The sequence below is a fragment of the Ambystoma mexicanum genome, chromosome 12 (assembly GCF_040938575.1).
Source record: "Ambystoma mexicanum isolate Mex_15411 chromosome 12, UKY_AmexF1_1, whole genome shotgun sequence".
In the NCBI taxonomy this organism is placed as follows: Eukaryota; Metazoa; Chordata; class Amphibia; order Caudata; family Ambystomatidae; genus Ambystoma; species Ambystoma mexicanum.
In genome coordinates, this window is record NC_090936.1 from 551,209,508 (window position 1) to 551,229,015 (window position 19,508).

The window sequence follows — 19,508 nt, forward strand, 5'->3', positions numbered from 1 at the left end:
AATTCTGCGGAAGGTCAATGGTGCTTCCATTGGTTTTGCCACTAGGCGATCCATTGCAGCCCTAGAATGAAGCATAACCCGCTGAATGCATTCAGGGTGTTCTGCGGTGGGAAAGGTCAGAGGGGGTGATAGTTGGTGAGCGTGCACAGCACCTCAGAATGATACCACTGCCTAGCAGGGGGACCGGTGGAGACACTATTCTCAGCCAATGCCCCTCTGTCTGAACGAGTCTGCTTTGTGTCATCCCGGTAAGAGATCAGGCTAACAGGCTTCCAATGAAAAAAGCAGACATCACACTGAAGCATGGTGCACCGTGCATGTCCACAATCATCAGCTCCAAAGAGAAGACGTTCAGCAACAGGATTTAGTATGGCAAAAGACCACATCATCCTAATTCCCATGTACAGGAAAAAGCCCACACTTGAAGAAACATATCATATGGAGATGCCGGGGATCGAACCTGTGGCCTCATACTTCCAAAGCAGGTGCTCTACCACTGAGTTACATCCCCGCTGCCAGCAAGGACCTATGAAATCTACCAGATGCTGGCTGGCTGCTTGGGACTAACAGCGCCCAGAACTGATGGTAACTGTCGAATTGGAGTTTCCAAATGGCGGACTTCATTTTAGAGCCACCTGTTTCTGGTTGTCCATAGAAACATGCAGAAAAGCTGCCCCCCCCTGCAATCCCCCTGATCAACTAATGAAAAATATCAATATGTTCAAGGCTTTTGCTTTTAGAAGCCGGGGATAGGCCCCAGCAGCAGAGCTGGTAGGATATTCCAGCTCAAAACTAACAAGTTACAGAACCTGATCAACTTAGGTTGACAACAGAGGTACATCTGTGGCCACATCCAGTGAAAACAAATTATTTTTAAAGCTAGCCATCATATGCTACAAAGGTACAATGGTGGAGCTATACATTCAGAACCAAAACAATCGACTGAAAAGAAACGCAAGGCAATGCCAATCCTTTCACGATTCTGCACAGTTAAAACTGTGGTGTGATGGTACTCTCTGTGCATTTCTATTTGTAGTGATTGTGAAGGCATACAGGATGTTGACACTGGCAGGGACACAAACCTCACTGATATATTACAGGCAGGTTTGCGATACGGGCACCAGCGTTTTCTCAGACAAATAGATATGAATGTCGATGATCCTATAATCATGGCCCGAGTTGCAGTGTGAAATACAAAATAACCGGGACAAAATCACACTGAAGTTTATGCAAATGGAGATGCCGGGGATTGAACCCGGGACCTCATACATGCGAAGCATGCGCTCTACCACTGAGCTACATCCCCTCGGTGTGCGGTGAGTCTGTCCTGCAGACATCTTTTCCTGGGAGAATTCTTCTGGTCAAAGTATGCTGCCAACTGAAGCACTAGCAAAAGACCAGGGAAAACGGGAGCAAGACTGGAAAAGCACATGGTCACACTGAAGCAGTGTGCATTATGCTTCGCCATAAGAGATGACTTCCAGGGGAAGTATTCCACCAGAGGATTACCGTGCTCAAAGAGCCATCTAGTGGACAGAGACCATATGACAGTCAAAAAAAGGGAAACAATTGGAGATGCCAGGGATTGGACCCGGGGCCTCATACATGCAAAACAAGTGCTCTACCACTGAGCTACATCCCCTCGGTATGCAGTGTGTCTGTCCTGCAGACATAATTTTCAGGGAGAACTCTTCTGGTCAAAACATTCTGCCGAGTGAAGCACTAGCAAAAGAGCAGGGAAAACTGGAGCAAGAATGGAAAACCACATGGTCACACTGAAGCAGTGTGCATTTTGCTTCTCCATAAGAGATGACTTCCAGGGGAAGATTTCCACCAGAGGATTACTGTGCTCAAAGGGCCATCTAGTGGATAGAGATCATTTGACAGTCAAAAAGAGAAACAAGTGGAAATGCCCCGGGTCCTCATACATGCAAAGCATGCGCTCTACAACTGAGCTACATCCCCGCTGAGAGGACACTTCCTCATCACACCTAAAAGCTTCAGGAGGGAGTGGGCTAAGTAAGGAAAGGGGTTTGCAGTAGTGCATATGAAAAAACATGACAACTGCCAAATTACATCTTACTACTTACAATGACAAATTTAAAGCGCCAGGTCGATCTCATCACGTTGGTGCCTGAGACATCACATAATGTGACACGGCCATCTCGGATAGATGCCCCAGATTTGAGAAGTGTAGTTATGGAGAAAAAATAAATAAATATATATATATATATATATATATATGTATGTCTTCAAACACCAAAAATGAGATAGCACCATTTCGCGCAGGAAGTCCTCCAGCCGAAAGCCCACAAATGTTGCTAGATAGACTGACACCTCTTTCGGATGTCCTTCTGTATTTGCTGGCTAGTGGAAAGCAACGTGGACCCACCACTCTATAGCTCTGCCGTCATGAGTGTCCCTAGCACACTCGGCAGATGTCGCTTCTCTAGGCAGACAAGCAGTGGAATTCTGCGGAAGGTCAATGGTGCTTCCATTGGTTTTGCCACTAGGCGATCCATTGCAGCCCTAGAATGAAGCATAACCCGCTGAATGCATTCAGGGTGTTCTGCGGTGGGAAAGGTCAGAGGGGGTGATAGTTGGTGAGCGTGCACAGCACCTCAGAATGATACCACTGCCTAGCAGGGGGACCGGTGGAGACACTATTCTCAGCCAATGCCCCTCTGTCTGAACGAGTCTGCTTTGTGTCATCCCGGTAAGAGATCAGGCTAACAGGCTTCCAATGAAAAAAGCAGACATCACACTGAAGCATGGTGCACCGTGCATGTCCACAATCATCGGCTCCAAAGAGAAGACGTTCAGCAACAGGATTTAGTATGGCAAAAGACCACATCATCCTAATTCCCATGTACAGGAAAAAGCCCACACTTGAAGAAACATATCATATGGAGATGCCGGGATCAAACCTGTGGCCTCATACTTCCAAAGCAGGTGCTCTACCACTGAGTTACATCCCCGCTGCCAGCAAGGACCTATGAAATCTACCAGATGCTGGCTGGCTGCTTGGGACTAACAGCGCCCAGAACTGATGGTAACTGTCGAATTGGAGTTTCCAAATGGCGGACTTCATTTTAGAGCCACCTGTTTCTGGTTGTCCATAGAAACATGCAGAAAATCTGCCCCCCCCTGCAATCCCCCTGATCAACTAATGAAAAATATCAATATGTTCAAGGCTTTTGCTTTTAGAAGCCGGAGATAGGCCCCAGCAGCAGAGCTGGTAGGATATTCCAGCTCAAAACTAACAAGTTACAGAACCTGATCAACTTAGGTTGACAACAGAGGTACATCTGTGGCCACATCCAGTGAAAACAAATTATTTTTAAAGCTAGCCATCATATGCTACAAAGGTACAATGCTGGAGCTATACATTCGGAACCAAAACAATCGACTGAAAAGAAACGCAAGGCAATGCCAATCCTTTCACGATTCTGCACGGTTAAAACTGTGGTGTGATGGTACTCTCGTTGCATTTCTATTTGTAGTGATTGTGAAGGCATACAGGATGTTGACACTGGCAGGGACGCAAACCTCACTGATATATTACAGGCAGGTTTGCGATACGGGCACCAGCGTTTTCTCAGACAAACAGATATGAATGTCGATGATCCTATAATCATGGCCCGAGTTGCAGTGTGAAATACAAAATAACCGGGACAAAATCACACTGATGTTTATGCAAATGGAGATGCCGGGGATTGAACCCGGGACCTCATACATGCGAAGCATGCGCTCTACCACTGAGCTACATCCCCTCAGTGTGCGGTGAGTCTGTCCTGCAGACATCTTTTCCTGGGAGAATTCTTCCGGTCAAAGTATGCTGCCAACTGAAGCACTAGCAAAAGACCAGGGAAAACGGGAGCAAGACTGGAAAAGCACATGGTCACACTGAAGCAGTGTGCATTATGCTTCTCCATAAGAGATGACTTCCAGGGGAAGTATTCCACCAGAGGATTACCGTGCTCAAAGAGCCATCTAGTGGACAGAGACCATATGACAGTCAAAAAAAGGGAAACAATTGGAGATGCCAGGGATTGGACCCGGGGCCTCATACATGCAAAACAAGTGCTCTACCACTGAGCTACATCCCCTCAGTATGCAGTGTGTCTGTCCTGCAGACATAATTTTCAGGGAGAACTCTTCTGGTCAAAACATTCTGCCGAGTGAAGCACTAGCAAAAGAGCAGGGAAAACTGGAGCAAGAATGGAAAACCACATGGTCACACTGAAGCAGTGTGCATTTTGCTTCTCCATAAGAGATGACTTCCAGGGGAAGATTTCCACCAGAGGATTACTGTGCTCAAAGGGCCATCTAGTGGATAGAGATCATTTGACAGTCAAAAAGAGAAACAAGTGGAAATGCCCCGGGTCCTCATACATGCAAAGCATGCGCTCTACAACTGAGCTACATCCCCGCTGAGAGGACACTTCCTCATCACACCTAAAAGCTTCAGGAGGGAGTGGGCTAAGTAAGGAAAGGGGTTTGCAGTAGTGCATATGAAAAAACATGACAACTGCCAAATTACATCTTACTACTTACAATGACAAATTTAAAGCGCCAGGTCGATCTCATCACGTTGGTGCCTGAGACATCACATAATGTGACACGGCCATCTCGGATAGATGCCCCAGATTTGAGAAGTGTAGTTATGGAGAAAAAATAAATAAATATATATATATATATATATATATATGTATGTCTTCAAACACCAAAAATGAGATAGCACCATTTCGCGCAGGAATTCCTCCAGCCGAAAGCCCACAAATGTTGCTAGATAGACTGACACCTCTTTCGGATGTCCTTCTGTATTTGCTGGCTAGTGGAAAGCAACGTGGACCCACCACTCTATAGCTCTGCCGTCATGAGTGTCCCTAGCACACTCGGCAGATGTCGCTTCTCTAGGCAGACAAGCAGTGGAATTCTGCGGAAGGTCAATGGTGCTTCCATTGGTTTTGCCACTAGGCGATCCATTGCAGCCCTAGAATGAAGCATAACCTGCTGAATGCATTCAGGGTGTTCTGGGGTGGGAAAGGTCAGAGGGGGTGATAGTTGGTGAGCGTGCACAGCACCTCAGAATGATACCACTGCCTAGCAGGGGGACCGGTGGAGACACTATTCTCAGCCAATGCCCCTCTGTCTGAACGAGTCTGCTTTGTGTCATCCCGGTAAGAGATCAGGCTAACAGGCTTCCAATGAAAAAAGCAGACATCACACTGAAGCATGGTGCACCGTGCATGTCCACAATCATCGGCTCCAAAGAGAAGACGTTCAGCAACAGGATTTAGTATGGCAAAAGACCACATCATCCTAATTCCCATGTACAGGAAAAAGCCCACACTTGAAGAAACATATCATATGGAGATGCCGGGATCAAACCTGTGGCCTCATACTTCCAAAGCAGGTGCTCTACCACTGAGTTACATCCCCGCTGCCAGCAAGGACCTATGAAATCTACCAGATGCTGGCTGGCTGCTTGGGACTAACAGCGCCCAGAACTGATGGTAACTGTCGAATTGGAGTTTCCAAATGGCGGACTTCATTTTAGAGCCACCTGTTTCTGGTTGTCCATAGAAACATGCAGAAAATCTGCCCCCCCCTGCAATCCCCCTGATCAACTAATGAAAAATATCAATATGTTCAAGGCTTTTGCTTTTAGAAGCCGGAGATAGGCCCCAGCAGCAGAGCTGGTAGGATATTCCAGCTCAAAACTAACAAGTTACAGAACCTGATCAACTTAGGTTGACAACAGAGGTACATCTGTGGCCACATCCAGTGAAAACAAATTATTTTTAAAGCTAGCCATCATATGCTACAAAGGTACAATGCTGGAGCTATACATTCGGAACCAAAACAATCGACTGAAAAGAAACGCAAGGCAATGCCAATCCTTTCACGATTCTGCACGGTTAAAACTGTGGTGTGATGGTACTCTCGTTGCATTTCTATTTGTAGTGATTGTGAAGGCATACAGGATGTTGACACTGGCAGGGACGCAAACCTCACTGATATATTACAGGCAGGTTTGCGATACGGGCACCAGCGTTTTCTCAGACAAATAGATATGAATGTCGATGATCCTATAATCATGGCCCGAGTTGCAGTGTGAAATACAAAATAACCGGGACAAAATCACACTGATGTTTATGCAAATGGAGATGCCGGGGATTGAACCCGGGACCTCATACATGCGAAGCATGCGCTCTACCACTGAGCTACATCCCCTCAGTGTGCGGTGAGTCTGTCCTGCAGACATCTTTTCCTGGGAGAATTCTTCTGGTCAAAGTATGCTGCCAACTGAAGCACTAGCAAAAGACCAGGGAAAACGGGAGCAAGACTGGAAAAGCACATGGTCACACTGAAGCAGTGTGCATTATGCTTCGCCATAAGAGATGACTTCCAGGGGAAGTATTCCACCAGAGGATTACCGTGCTCAAAGAGCCATCTAGTGGACAGAGACCATATGACAGTCAAAAAAAGGGAAACAATTGGAGATGCCAGGGATTGGACCCGGGGCCTCATACATGCAAAACAAGTGCTCTACCACTGAGCTACATCCCCTCGGTATGCAGTGTGTCTGTCCTGCAGACATAATTTTCAGGGAGAACTCTTCTGGTCAAAACATTCTGCCGAGTGAAGCACTAGCAAAAGAGCAGGGAAAACTGGAGCAAGAATGGAAAACCACATGGTCACACTGAAGCAGTGTGCATTTTGCTTCTCCATAAGAGATGACTTCCATGGGAAGATTTCCACCAGAGGATTACTGTGCTCAAAGGGCCATCTAGTGGATAGAGATCATTTGACAGTCAAAAAGAGAAACAAGTGGAAATGCCCCGGGTCCTCATACATGCAAAGCATGCGCTCTACAACTGAGTTACATCCCCGCTGAGAGGACACTTCCTCATCACACCTAAAAGCTTCAGGAGGGAGTGGGCTAAGTAAGGAAAGGGGTTTGCAGTAGTGCATATGAAAAAACATGACAACTGCCAAATTACATCTTACTACTTACAATGACAAAGTTAAAGCGCCAGGTCGATCTCATCACGTTGGTGCCTGAGACATCACATAATGTGACACGGCCATCTCGGATAGATGCCCCAGATTTGAGAAGTGTAGTTATGGAGAAAAAATAAATAAATATATATATATATATATATATATGTATGTCTTCAAACACCAAAAATGAGATAGCACCATTTCGCGCAGGAATTCCTCCAGCCGAAAGCCCACAAATGTTGCTAGATAGACTGACACCTCTTTCGGATGTCCTTCTGTATTTGCTGGCTAGTGGAAAGCAACGTGGACCCACCACTCTATAGCTCTGCCGTCATGAGTGTCCCTAGCACACTCGGCAGATGTCGCTTCTCTAGGCAGACAAGCAGTGGAATTCTGCGGAAGGTCAATGGTGCTTCCATTGGTTTTGCCACTAGGCGATCCATTGCAGCCCTAGAATGAAGCATAACCCGCTGAATGCATTCAGGGTGTTCTGCGGTGGGAAAGGTCAGAGGGGGTGATAGTTGGTGAGCGTGCACAGCACCTCAGAATGATACCACTGCCTAGCAGGGGGACCGGTGGAGACACTATTCTCAGCCAATGCCCCTCTGTCTGAACGAGTCTGCTTTGTGTCATCCCGGTAAGAGATCAGGCTAACAGGCTTCCAATGAAAAAAGCAGACATCACACTGAAGCATGGTGCACCGTGCATGTCCACAATCATCGGCTCCAAAGAGAAGACGTTCAGCAACAGGATTTAGTATGGCAAAAGACCACATCATCCTAATTCCCATGTACAGGAAAAAGCCCACACTTGAAGAAACATATCATATGGAGATGCCGGGGATCGAACCTGTGGCCTCATACTTCCAAAGCAGGTGCTCTACCACTGAGTTACATCCCCGCTGCCAGCAAGGACCTATGAAATCTACCAGATGCTGGCTGGCTGCTTGGGACTAACAGCGCCCAGAACTGATGGTAACTGTCGAATTGGAGTTTCCAAATGGCGGACTTCATTTTAGAGCCACCTGTTTCTGGTTGTCCATAGAAACATGCAGAAAAGCTGCCCCCCCCTGCAATCCCCCTGATCAACTAATGAAAAATATCAATATGTTCAAGGCTTTTGCTTTTAGAAGCCGGGGATAGGCCCCAGCAGCAGAGCTGGTAGGATATTCCAGCTCAAAACTAACAAGTTACAGAACCTGATCAACTTAGGTTGACAACAGAGGTACATCTGTGGCCACATCCAGTGAAAACAAATTATTTTTAAAGCTAGCCATCATATGCTACAAAGGTACAATGGTGGAGCTATACATTCGGAACCAAAACAATCGACTGAAAAGAAACGCAAGGCAATGCCAATCCTTTCACGATTCTGCACAGTTAAAACTGTGGTGTGATGGTACTCTCTGTGCATTTCTATTTGTAGTGATTGTGAAGGCATACAGGATGTTGACACTGGCAGGGACGCAAACCTCACTGATATATTACAGGCAGGTTTGCGATACGGGCACCAGCGTTTTCTCAGACAAATAGATATGAATGTCGATGATCCTATAATCATGGCCCGAGTTGCAGTGTGAAATACAAAATAACCGGGACAAAATCACACTGAAGTTTATGCAAATGGAGATGCCGGGGATTGAACCCGGGACCTCATACATGCGAAGCATGCGCTCTACCACTGAGCTACATCCCCTTGGTGTGCGGTGAGTCTGTCCTGCAGACATCTTTTTCTGGGAGAATTCTTCCGGTCAAAGTATGCTGCCAACTGAAGCACTAGCAAAAGACCAGGGAAAACGGGAGCAAGACTGGAAAAGCACATGGTCACACTGAAGCAGTGTGCATTATGCTTCTCCATAAGAGATGACTTCCAGGGGAAGTATTCCACCAGAGGATTACCGTGCTCAAAGAGCCATCTAGTGGACAGAGACCATATGACAGTCAAAAAAAGGGAAACAATTGGAGATGCCAGGGATTGGACCCGGGGCCTCATACATGCAAAACAAGTGCTCTACCACTGAGCTACATCCCCTCAGTATGCAGTGTGTCTGTCCTGCAGACATAATTTTCAGGGAGAACTCTTCTGGTCAAAACATTCTGCCGAGTGAAGCACTAGCAAAAGAGCAGGGAAAACTGGAGCAAGAATGGAAAACCACATGGTCACACTGAAGCAGTGTGCATTTTGCTTCTCCATAAGAGATGACTTCCAGGGGAAGATTTCCACCAGAGGATTACTGTGCTCAAAGGGCCATCTAGTGGATAGAGATCATTTTACAGTCAAAAAGAGAAACAAGTGGAAATGCCCCGGGTCCTCATACATGCAAAGCATGCGCTCTACAACTGAGCTACATCCCCGCTGAGAGGACACTTCCTCATCACACCTAAAAGCTTCAGGTGGGAGTGGGCTAAGTAAGGAAAGGGGTTTGCAGTAGTGCATATGAAAAAACATGACAACTGCCAAATTACATCTTACTACTTACAATGACAAATTTAAAGCGCCAGGTCGATCTCATCACGTTGGTGCCTGAGACATCACATAATGTGACACGGCCATCTCGGATAGATGCCCCAGATTTGAGAAGTGTAGTTATGGAGAAAAAATAAATAAATATATATATATATATATATATATATATGTATGTCTTCAAACACCAAAAATGAGATAGCACCATTTCGCGCAGGAATTCCTCCAGCCGAAAGCCCACAAATGTTGCTAGATAGACTGACACCTCTTTCGGATGTCCTTCTGTATTTGCTGGCTAGTGGAAAGCAACGTGGACCCACCACTCTATAGCTCTGCCGTCATGAGTGTCCCTAGCACACTCGGCAGATGTCGCTTCTCTAGGCAGACAAGCAGTGGAATTCTGCGGAAGGTCAATGGTGCTTCCATTGGTTTTGCCACTAGGCGATCCATTGCAGCCCTAGAATGAAGCATAACCCGCTGAATGCATTCAGGGTGTTCTGCGGTGGGAAAGGTCAGAGGGGGTGATAGTTGGTGAGCGTGCACAGAACCTCAGAATGATACCACTGCCTAGCAGGGGGACCGGTGGAGACACTATTCTCAGCCAATGCCCCTCTGTCTGAACGAGTCTGCTTTGTGTCATCCCGGTAAGAGATCAGGCTAACAGGCTTCCAATGAAAAAAGCAGACATCACACTGAAGCATGGTGCACCGTGCATGTCCACAATCATCGGCTCCAAAGAGAAGACGTTCAGCAACAGGATTTAGTATGGCAAAAGACCACATCATCCTAATTCCCATGTACAGGAAAAAGCCCACACTTGAAGAAACATATCATATGGAGATGCCGGGATCAAACCTGTGGCCTCATACTTCCAAAGCAGGTGCTCTACCACTGAGTTACATCCCCGCTGCCAGCAAGGACCTATGAAATCTACCAGATGCTGGCTGGCTGCTTGGGACTAACAGCGCCCAGAACTGATGGTAACTGTCGAATTGGAGTTTCCAAATGGCGGACTTCATTTTAGAGCCACCTGTTTCTGGTTGTCCATAGAAACATGCAGAAAAGCTGCCCCCCCCTGCAATCCCCCTGATCAACTAATGAAAAATATCAATATGTTCAAGGCTTTTGCTTTTAGAAGCCGGAGATAGGCCCCAGCAGCAGAGCTGGTAGGATATTCCAGCTCAAAACGAACAAGTTACAGAACCTGATCAACTTAGGTTGACAACAGAGGTACATCTGTGGCCACATCCAGTGAAAACAAATTATTTTTAAAGCTAGCCATCATATGCTACAAAGGTACAATGGTGGAGCTATACATTCGGAACCAAAACAATCGACTGAAAAGAAACGCAAGGCAATGCCAATCCTTTCACGATTCTGCACAGTTAAAACTGTGGTGTGATGGTACTCTCTGTGCATTTCTATTTGTAGTGATTGTGAAGGCATACAGGATGTTGACACTGGCAGGGACGCAAACCTCACTGATATATTACAGGCAGGTTTGCGATACGGGCACCAGCGTTTTCTCAGACAAATAGATATGAATGTCGATGATCCTATAATCATGGCCCGAGTTGCAGTGTGAAATACAAAATAACCGGGACAAAATCACACTGAAGTTTATGCAAATGGAGATGCCGGGGATTGAACCCGGGACCTCATACATGCGACGCATGCGCTCTACCACTGAGCTACATCCCCTTGGTGTGCGGTGAGTCTGTCCTGCAGACATCTTTTCCTGGGAGAATTCTTCCGGTCAAAGTATGCTGCCAACTGAAGCACTAGCAAAAGACCAGGGAAAACGGGAGCAAGACTGGAAAAGCACATGGTCACACTGAAGCAGTGTGCATTATGCTTCTCCATAAGAGATGACTTCCAGGGGAAGTATTCCACCAGAGGATTACCGTGCTCAAAGAGCCATCTAGTGGACAGAGACCATATGACAGTCAAAAAAAGGGAAACAATTGGAGATGCCAGGGATTGGACCCGGGGCCTCATACATGCAAAACAAGTGCTCTACCACTGAGCTACATCCCCTCGGTATGCAGTGTGTCTGTCCTGCAGACATAATTTTCAGGGAGAACTCTTCTGGTCAAAACATTCTGCCGAGTGAAGCAGTAGCAAAAGAGCAGGGAAAACTGGAGCAAGAATGGAAAACCACATGGTCACACTGAAGCAGTGTGCATTTTGCTTCTCCATAAGAGATGACTTCCAGGGGAAGATTTCCACCACAGGATTACTGTGCTCAAAGGGCCATCTAGTGGATAGAGATCATTTGACAGTCAAAAAGAGAAACAAGTGGAAATGCCCCGGGTCCTCATACATGCAAAGCATGCGCTCTACAACTGAGCTACATCCCCGCTGAGAGGACACTTCCTCATCACACCTAAAAGCTTCAGGAGGGAGTGGGCTAAGTAAGGAAAGGGGTTTGCAGTAGTGCATATGAAAAAACATGACAACTGCCAAATTACATCTTACTACTTACAATGACAAAGTTAAAGCGCCAGGTCGATCTCATCACGTTGGTGCCTGAGACATCACATAATGTGACACGGCCATCTCGGATAGATGCCCCAGATTTGAGAAGTGTAGTTATGGAGAAAAAATAAATAAATATATATATATATATATATGTATGTCTTCAAACACCAAAAATGAGATAGCACCATTTCGCGCAGGAATTCCTCCAGCCGAAAGCCCACAAATGTTGCTAGATAGACTGACACCTCTTTCGGATGTCCTTCTGTATTTGCTGGCTAGTGGAAAGCAACGTGGACCCACCACTCTATAGCTCTGCCGTCATGAGTGTCCCTAGCACACTCGGCAGATGTCGCTTCTCTAGGCAGACAAGCAGTGGAATTCTGCGGAAGGTCAATGGTGCTTCCATTGGTTTTGCCACTAGGCGATCCATTGCAGCCCTAGAATGAAGCATAACCCGCTGAATGCATTCAGGGTGTTCTGCGGTGGGAAAGGTCAGAGGGGGTGATAGTTGGTGAGCGTGCACAGCACCTCAGAATGATACCACTGCCTAGCAGGGGGACCGGTGGAGACACTATTCTCAGCCAATGCCCCTCTGTCTGAACGAGTCTGCTTTGTGTCATCCCGGTAAGAGATCAGGCTAACAGGCTTCCAATGAAAAAAGCAGACATCACACTGAAGCATGGTGCACCGTGCATGTCCACAATCATCGGCTCCAAAGAGAAGACGTTCAGCAACAGGATTTAGTATGGCAAAAGACCACATCATCCTAATTCCCATGTACAGGAAAAAGCCCACACTTGAAGAAACATATCATATGGAGATGCCGGGGATCGAACCTGTGGCCTCATACTTCCAAAGCAGGTGCTCTACCACTGAGTTACATCCCCGCTGCCAGCAAGGACCTATGAAATCTACCATATGCTGGCTGGCTGCTTGGGACTAACAGCGCCCAGAACTGATGGTAACTGTCGAATTGGAGTTTCCAAATGGCGGACTTCATTTTAGAGCCACCTGTTTCTGGTTGTCCATAGAAACATGCAGAAAAGCTGCCCCCCCCTGCAATCCCCCTGATCAACTAATGAAAAATATCAATATGTTCAAGGCTTTTGCTTTTAGAAGCCGGAGATAGGCCCCAGCAGCAGAGCTGGTAGGATATTCCAGCTCAAAACTAACAAGTTACAGAACCTGATCAACTTAGGTTGACAACAGAGGTACATCTGTGGCCACATCCAGTGAAAACAAATTATTTTTAAAGCTAGCCATCATATGCTACAAAGGTACAATGGTGGAGCTATACATTCGGAACCAAAACAATCGACTGAAAAGAAACGCAAGGCAATGCCAATCCTTTCACGATTCTGCACAGTTAAAACTGTGGTGTGATGGTACTCTCTGTGCATTTCTATTTGTAGTGATTGTGAAGGCATACAGGATGTTGACACTGGCAGGGACGCAAACCTCACTGATATATTACAGGCAGGTTTGCGATACGGGCACCAGCGTTTTCTCAGACAAATAGATATGAATGTCGATGATCCTATAATCATGGCCCGAGTTGCAGTGTGAAATACAAAATAACCGGGACAAAATCACACTGAAGTTTATGCAAATGGAGGTGCCGGGGATTGAACCCGGGACCTCATACATGCGAAGCATGCGCTCTACCACTGAGCTACATCCCCTTGGTGTGCGGTGAGTCTGTCCTGCAGACATCTTTTCCTGGGAGAATTCTTCCGGTCAAAGTATGCTGCCAACTGAAGCACTAGCAAAAGACCAGGGAAAACGGGAGCAAGACTGGAAAAGCACATGGTCACACTGAAGCAGTGTGCATTATGCTTCTCCATAAGAGATGACTTCCAGGGGAAGTATTCCACCAGAGGATTACCGTGCTCAAAGAGCCATCTAGTGGACAGAGACCATATGACAGTCAAAAAAAGGGAAACAATTGGAGATGCCAGGGATTGGACCCGGGGCCTCATACATGCAAAACAAGTGCTCTACCACTGAGCTACATCCCCTCGGTATGCAGTGTGTCTGTCCCGCAGACATAATTTTCAGGGAGAACTCTTCTGGTCAAAACATTCTGCCGAGTGAAGCACTAGCAAAAGAGCAGGGAAAACTGGAGCAAGAATGGAAAACCACATGGTCACACTGAAGCAGTGTGCATTTTGCTTCTCCATAAGAGATGACTTCCAGGGGAAGATTTCCACCAGAGGATTACTGTGCTCAAAGGGCCATCTAGTGGATAGAGATCATTTTACAGTCAAAAAGAGAAACAAGTGGAAATGCCCCGGGTCCTCATACATGCAAAGCATGCGCTCTACAACTGAGCTACATCCCCGCTGAGAGGACACTTCCTCATCACACCTAAAAGCTTCAGGAGGGAGTGGGCTAAGTAAGGAAAGGGGTTTGCAGTAGTGCATATGAAAAAACATGACAACTGCCAAATTACATCTTACTACTTACAATGACAAAGTTAAAGCGCCAGGTCGATCTCATCACGTTGGTGCCTGAGACATCACATAATGTGACACGGCCATCTCGGATAGATGCCCCAGATTTGAGAAGTGTAGTTATGGAGAAAAAATAAATAAATATATATATATATATATATATATATATATATATATATATATATATATATATGTATGTCTTCAAACACCAAAAATGAGATAGCACCATTTCGCGCAGGAATTCCTCCAGCCGAAAGCCCACAAATGTTGCTAGATAGACTGACACCTCTTTCGGATGTCCTTCTGTATTTGCTGGCTAGTGGAAAGCAACGTGGACCCACCACTCTATAGCTCTGCCGTCATGAGTGTCCCTAGCACACTCGGCAGATGTCGCTTCTCTAGGCAGACAAGCAGTGGAATTCTGCGGAAGGTCAATGGTGCTTCCATTGGTTTTGCCACTAGGCGATCCATTGCAGCCCTAGAATGAAGCATAACCCGCTGAATGCATTCAGGGTGTTCTGCGGTGGGAAAGGTCAGAGGGGGTGATAGTTGGTGAGCGTGCACAGCACCTCAGAATGATACCACTGCCTAGCAGGGGGACCGGTGGAGACACTATTCTCAGCCAATGCCCCTCTGTCTGAACGAGTCTGCTTTGTGTCATCCCGGTAAGAGATCAGGCTAACAGGCTTCCAATGAAAAAAGCAGACATCACACTGAAGCATGGTGCACCGTGCATGTCCACAATCATCGGCTCCAAAGAGAAGACGTTCAGCAACAGGATTTAGTATGGCAAAAGACCACATCATCCTAATTCCCATGTACAGGAAAAAGCCCACACTTGAAGAAACATATCATATGGAGATGCCGGGGATCGAACCTGTGGCCTCATACTTCCAAAGCAGGTGCTCTACCACTGAGTTACATCCCCGCTGCCAGCAAGGACCTATGAAATCTACCAGATGCTGGCTGGCTGCTTGGGACTAACAGCGCCCAGAACTGATGGTAACTGTCGAATTGGAGTTTCCAAATGGCGGACTTCATTTTAGAGCCACCTGTTTCTGGTTGTCCATAGAAACATGCAGAAAAGCTGCCCCCCCCTGCAATCCCCCTGATCAACTAATGAAAAATATCAATATGTTCAAGGCTTTTGCTTTTAGAAGCCGGAGATAGGCCCCAGCAGCAGAGCTGGTAGGATATTCCAGCTCAAAACTAACAAGTTACAGAACCTGATCAACTTAGGTTGACAACAGAGGTACATCTGTGGCCACATCCAGTGAAAACAAATTATTTTTAAAGCTAGCCATCATATGCTACAAAGGTACAATGGTGGAGCTATACATTCGGAACCAAAACAATCGACTGAAAAGAAACGCAAGGCAATGCCAATCCTTTCACGATTCTGCACAGTTAAAACTGTGGTGTGATGGTACTCTCTGTGCATTTCTATTTGTAGTGATTGTGAAGGCATACAGGATGTTGACACTGGCAGGGACGCAAACCTCACTGATATATTACAGGCAGGTTTGCGATACGGGCACCAGCGTTTTCTCAGACAAATAGATATGAATGTCGATGATCCTATAATCATGGCCCGAGTTGCAGTGTGAAATACAAAATAACCGGGACAAAATCACACTGAAGTTTATGCAAATGGAGGTGCCGGGGATTGAACCCGGGACCTCATACATGCGAAGCATGCGCTCTACCACTGAGCTACATCCCCTTGGTGTGCGGTGAGTCTGTCCTGCAGACATCTTTTCCTGGGAGAATTCTTCCGGTCAAAGTATGCTGCCAACTGAAGCACTAGCAAAAGACCAGGGAAAACGGGAGCAAGACTGGAAAAGCACATGGTCACACTGAAGCAGTGTGCATTATGCTTCTCCATAAGAGATGACTTCCAGGGGAAGTATTCCACCAGAGGATTACCGTGCTCAAAGAGCCATCTAGTGGACAGAGACCATATGACAGTCAAAAAAAGGGAAACAATTGGAGATGCCAGGGATTGGACCCGGGGCCTCATACATGCAAAACAAGTGCTCTACCACTGAGCTACATCCCCTCGGTATGCAGTGTGTCTGTCCCGCAGACATAATTTTCAGGGAGAACTCTTCTGGTCAAAACATTCTGCCGAGTGAAGCACTAGCAAAAGAGCAGGGAAAACTGGAGCAAGAATGGAAAACCACATGGTCACACTGAAGCAGTGTGCATTTTGCTTCTCCATAAGAGATGACTTCCAGGGGAAGATTTCCACCAGAGGATTACTGTGCTCAAAGGGCCATCTAGTGGATAGAGATCATTTTACAGTCAAAAAGAGAAACAAGTGGAAATGCCCCGGGTCCTCATACATGCAAAGCATGCGCTCTACAACTGAGCTACATCCCCGCTGAGAGGACACTTCCTCATCACACCTAAAAGCTTCAGGAGGGAGTGGGCTAAGTAAGGAAAGGGGTTTGCAGTAGTGCATATGAAAAAACATGACAACTGCCAAATTACATCTTACTACTTACAATGACAAAGTTAAAGCGCCAGGTCGATCTCATCACGTTGGTGCCTGAGACATCACATAATGTGACACGGCCATCTCGGATAGATGCCCCAGATTTGAGAAGTGTAGTTATGGAGAAAAAATAAATAAATATATATATATATATATATATATATATATATATATATATATATGTATGTCTTCAAACACCAAAAATGAGATAGCACCATTTCGCGCAGGAATTCCTCCAGCCGAAAGCCCACAAATGTTGCTAGATAGACTGACACCTCTTTCGGATGTCCTTCTGTATTTGCTGGCTAGTGGAAAGCAACGTGGACCCACCACTCTATAGCTCTGCCGTCATGAGTGTCCCTAGCACACTCGGCAGATGTCGCTTCTCTAGGCAGACAAGCAGTGGAATTCTGCGGAAGGTCAATGGTGCTTCCATTGGTTTTGCCACTAGGCGATCCATTGCAGCCCTAGAATGAAGCATAACCCGCTGAATGCATTCAGGGTGTTCTGCGGTGGGAAAGGTCAGAGGGGGTGATAGTTGGTGAGCGTGCACAGCACCTCAGAATGATACCACTGCCTAGCAGGGGGACCGGTGGAGACACTATTCTCAGCCAATGCCCCTCTGTCTGAACGAGTCTGCTTTGTGTCATCCCGGTAAGAGATCAGGCTAACAGGCTTCCAATGAAAAAAGCAGACACCACACTGAAGGATGGTGCACCGTGCATGTCCACAATCATCGGCTCCAAAGAGAAGACGTTCAGCAACAGGATTTAGTATGGCAAAAGACCACATCATCCTAATTCCCATGTACAGGAAAAAGCCCACACTTGAAGAAACATATCATATGGAGATGCCGGGGATCGAACCTGTGGCCTCTTACTTCCAAAGCAGGTGCTCTACCACTGAGTTACATCCCCGCTGCCCGCTGCCAGCAAGGACCTATGAAATCTACCAGATGCTGGCTGGCTGCTTGGGACTAACAGCGCCCAGAACTGATGGTTACTGTCGAATTGGAGTTTCCAAATGGCGGACTTCATTTTAGAGCCACCTGTTTCTGGTTGTCCATAGAAACATGCAGAAAAGCTGCCCCCCCCTGCAATCCCCCTGATCAACTAATGAAAAATATCAATATGTTCAAGGCTTTTGCTTTTAGAAGCCGGAGATAGGCCCCAGCAGCAGAGCTGGTAGGATATTCCAGCTCAAAACTAACAGGTTACAGAACCTGATCAACTTAGGTTGACAACAGAGGTACATCTGTGGCCACATCCAGTGAAAACAAATTATTTTTAAAGCTAGCCATCATATGCTACAAAGGTACAATGGTGGAGCTATACATTCGGAACCAAAACAATCGACTGAAAAGAAACGCAAGGCAATGCCAATCCTTTCACGATTCTGCACAGTTAAAACTGTGGTGTGATGGTACTCTCTGTGGATTTCTATTTGTAGTGATTGTGAAGGCATACAGGATGTTGACACTGGCAGGGACGCAAACCTCACTGATATATTACAGGCAGGTTTGCGATACGGGCACCAGCGTTTTCTCAGACAAATAGATATGAATGTCGATGATCCTATAATCATGGCCCGAGTTGCAGTGTGAAATACAAAATAACCGGGACAAAATCACACTGAAGTTTATGCAAATGGAGGTGCCGGGGATTGAACCCGGGACCTCATACATGCGAAGCATGCGCTCTACCACTGAGCTACATCCCCTTGGTGTGCCGTGAGTCTGTCCTGCAGACATCTTTTCCTGGGAGAATTCTTCCGGTCAAAGTATGCTGCCAACTGAAGCACTAGCAAAAGACCAGGGAAAACGGGAGCAAGACTGGAAAAGCACATGGTCACACTGAAGCAGTGTGCATTATGCTTCTCCATAAGAGATGACTTCCAGGGGAAGTATTCCACCAGAGGATTACCGTGCTCAAAGAGCCATCTAGTGGACAGAGACCATATGACAGTCAAAAAAAGGGAAACAATTGGAGATGCCAGGGATTGGACCCGGGGCCTCATACATGCAAAACAAGTGCTCTACCACTGAGCTACATCCCCTCGGTATGCAGTGTGTCTGTCCCGCAGACATAATTTTCAGGGAGAACTCTTCTGGTCAAAACATTCTGCCGAGTGAAGCACTAGCAAAAGAGCAGGGAAAACTGGAGCAAGAATGGAAAACCACATGGTCACACTGAAGCAGTGTGCATTTTGCTTCTCCATAAGAGATGACTTCCAGGGGAAGATTTCCACCAGAGGATTACTGTGCTCAAAGGGCCATCTAGTGGATAGAGATCATTTGACAGTCAAAAAGAGAAACAAGTGGAAATGCCCCGGGTCCTCATACATGCAAAGCATGCGCTCTACAACTGAGCTACATCCCCGCTGAGAGGACACTTCCTCATCACACCTAAAAGCTTCAGGAGGGAGTGGGCTAAGTAAGGAAAGGGGTTTGCAGTAGTGCATATGAAAAAACATGACAACTGCCAAATTACATCTTACTACTTACAATGACAAATTTAAAGCGCCAGGTCGATCTCATCACGTTGGTGCCTGAGACATCACATAATGTGACACGGCCATCTCGGATAGATGCCCCAGATTTGAGA

At 46.5% G+C, this 19,508-nt stretch overlaps 8 non-coding genes across 8 annotated transcripts; all 8 read right to left on the reverse strand.

Annotated features, from left to right (window-relative positions):
- Positions 1-1,234: 1,234 nt before the first annotated feature.
- TRNAA-CGC (transfer RNA alanine (anticodon CGC)) lies at positions 1,235-1,306 on the reverse strand. Its single transcript has one exon. It is a non-coding gene; the product is annotated as a tRNA-Ala (tRNA).
- Positions 1,307-3,701: 2,395 nt separating this feature from the next.
- On the reverse strand, positions 3,702-3,773 carry TRNAA-CGC (transfer RNA alanine (anticodon CGC)). The gene has a single exon. It is a non-coding gene; the product is annotated as a tRNA-Ala (tRNA).
- Positions 3,774-6,168: 2,395 nt separating this feature from the next.
- Positions 6,169-6,240, reverse strand: TRNAA-CGC (transfer RNA alanine (anticodon CGC)). The gene has a single exon. It is a non-coding gene; the product is annotated as a tRNA-Ala (tRNA).
- Positions 6,241-8,634: 2,394 nt separating this feature from the next.
- Positions 8,635-8,706, reverse strand: TRNAA-CGC (transfer RNA alanine (anticodon CGC)). The gene has a single exon. It is a non-coding gene; the product is annotated as a tRNA-Ala (tRNA).
- A 2,397-nt stretch (positions 8,707-11,103) lies between these two features.
- TRNAA-CGC (transfer RNA alanine (anticodon CGC)) lies at positions 11,104-11,175 on the reverse strand. Its single transcript has one exon. It is a non-coding gene; the product is annotated as a tRNA-Ala (tRNA).
- A 2,390-nt stretch (positions 11,176-13,565) lies between these two features.
- Positions 13,566-13,637, reverse strand: TRNAA-CGC (transfer RNA alanine (anticodon CGC)). Its single transcript has one exon. It is a non-coding gene; the product is annotated as a tRNA-Ala (tRNA).
- A 2,422-nt stretch (positions 13,638-16,059) lies between these two features.
- Positions 16,060-16,131, reverse strand: TRNAA-CGC (transfer RNA alanine (anticodon CGC)). The gene has a single exon. It is a non-coding gene; the product is annotated as a tRNA-Ala (tRNA).
- Positions 16,132-18,552: 2,421 nt separating this feature from the next.
- TRNAA-CGC (transfer RNA alanine (anticodon CGC)) lies at positions 18,553-18,624 on the reverse strand. The gene has a single exon. It is a non-coding gene; the product is annotated as a tRNA-Ala (tRNA).
- Between the last annotated feature and the right edge of the window lie 884 nt (positions 18,625-19,508).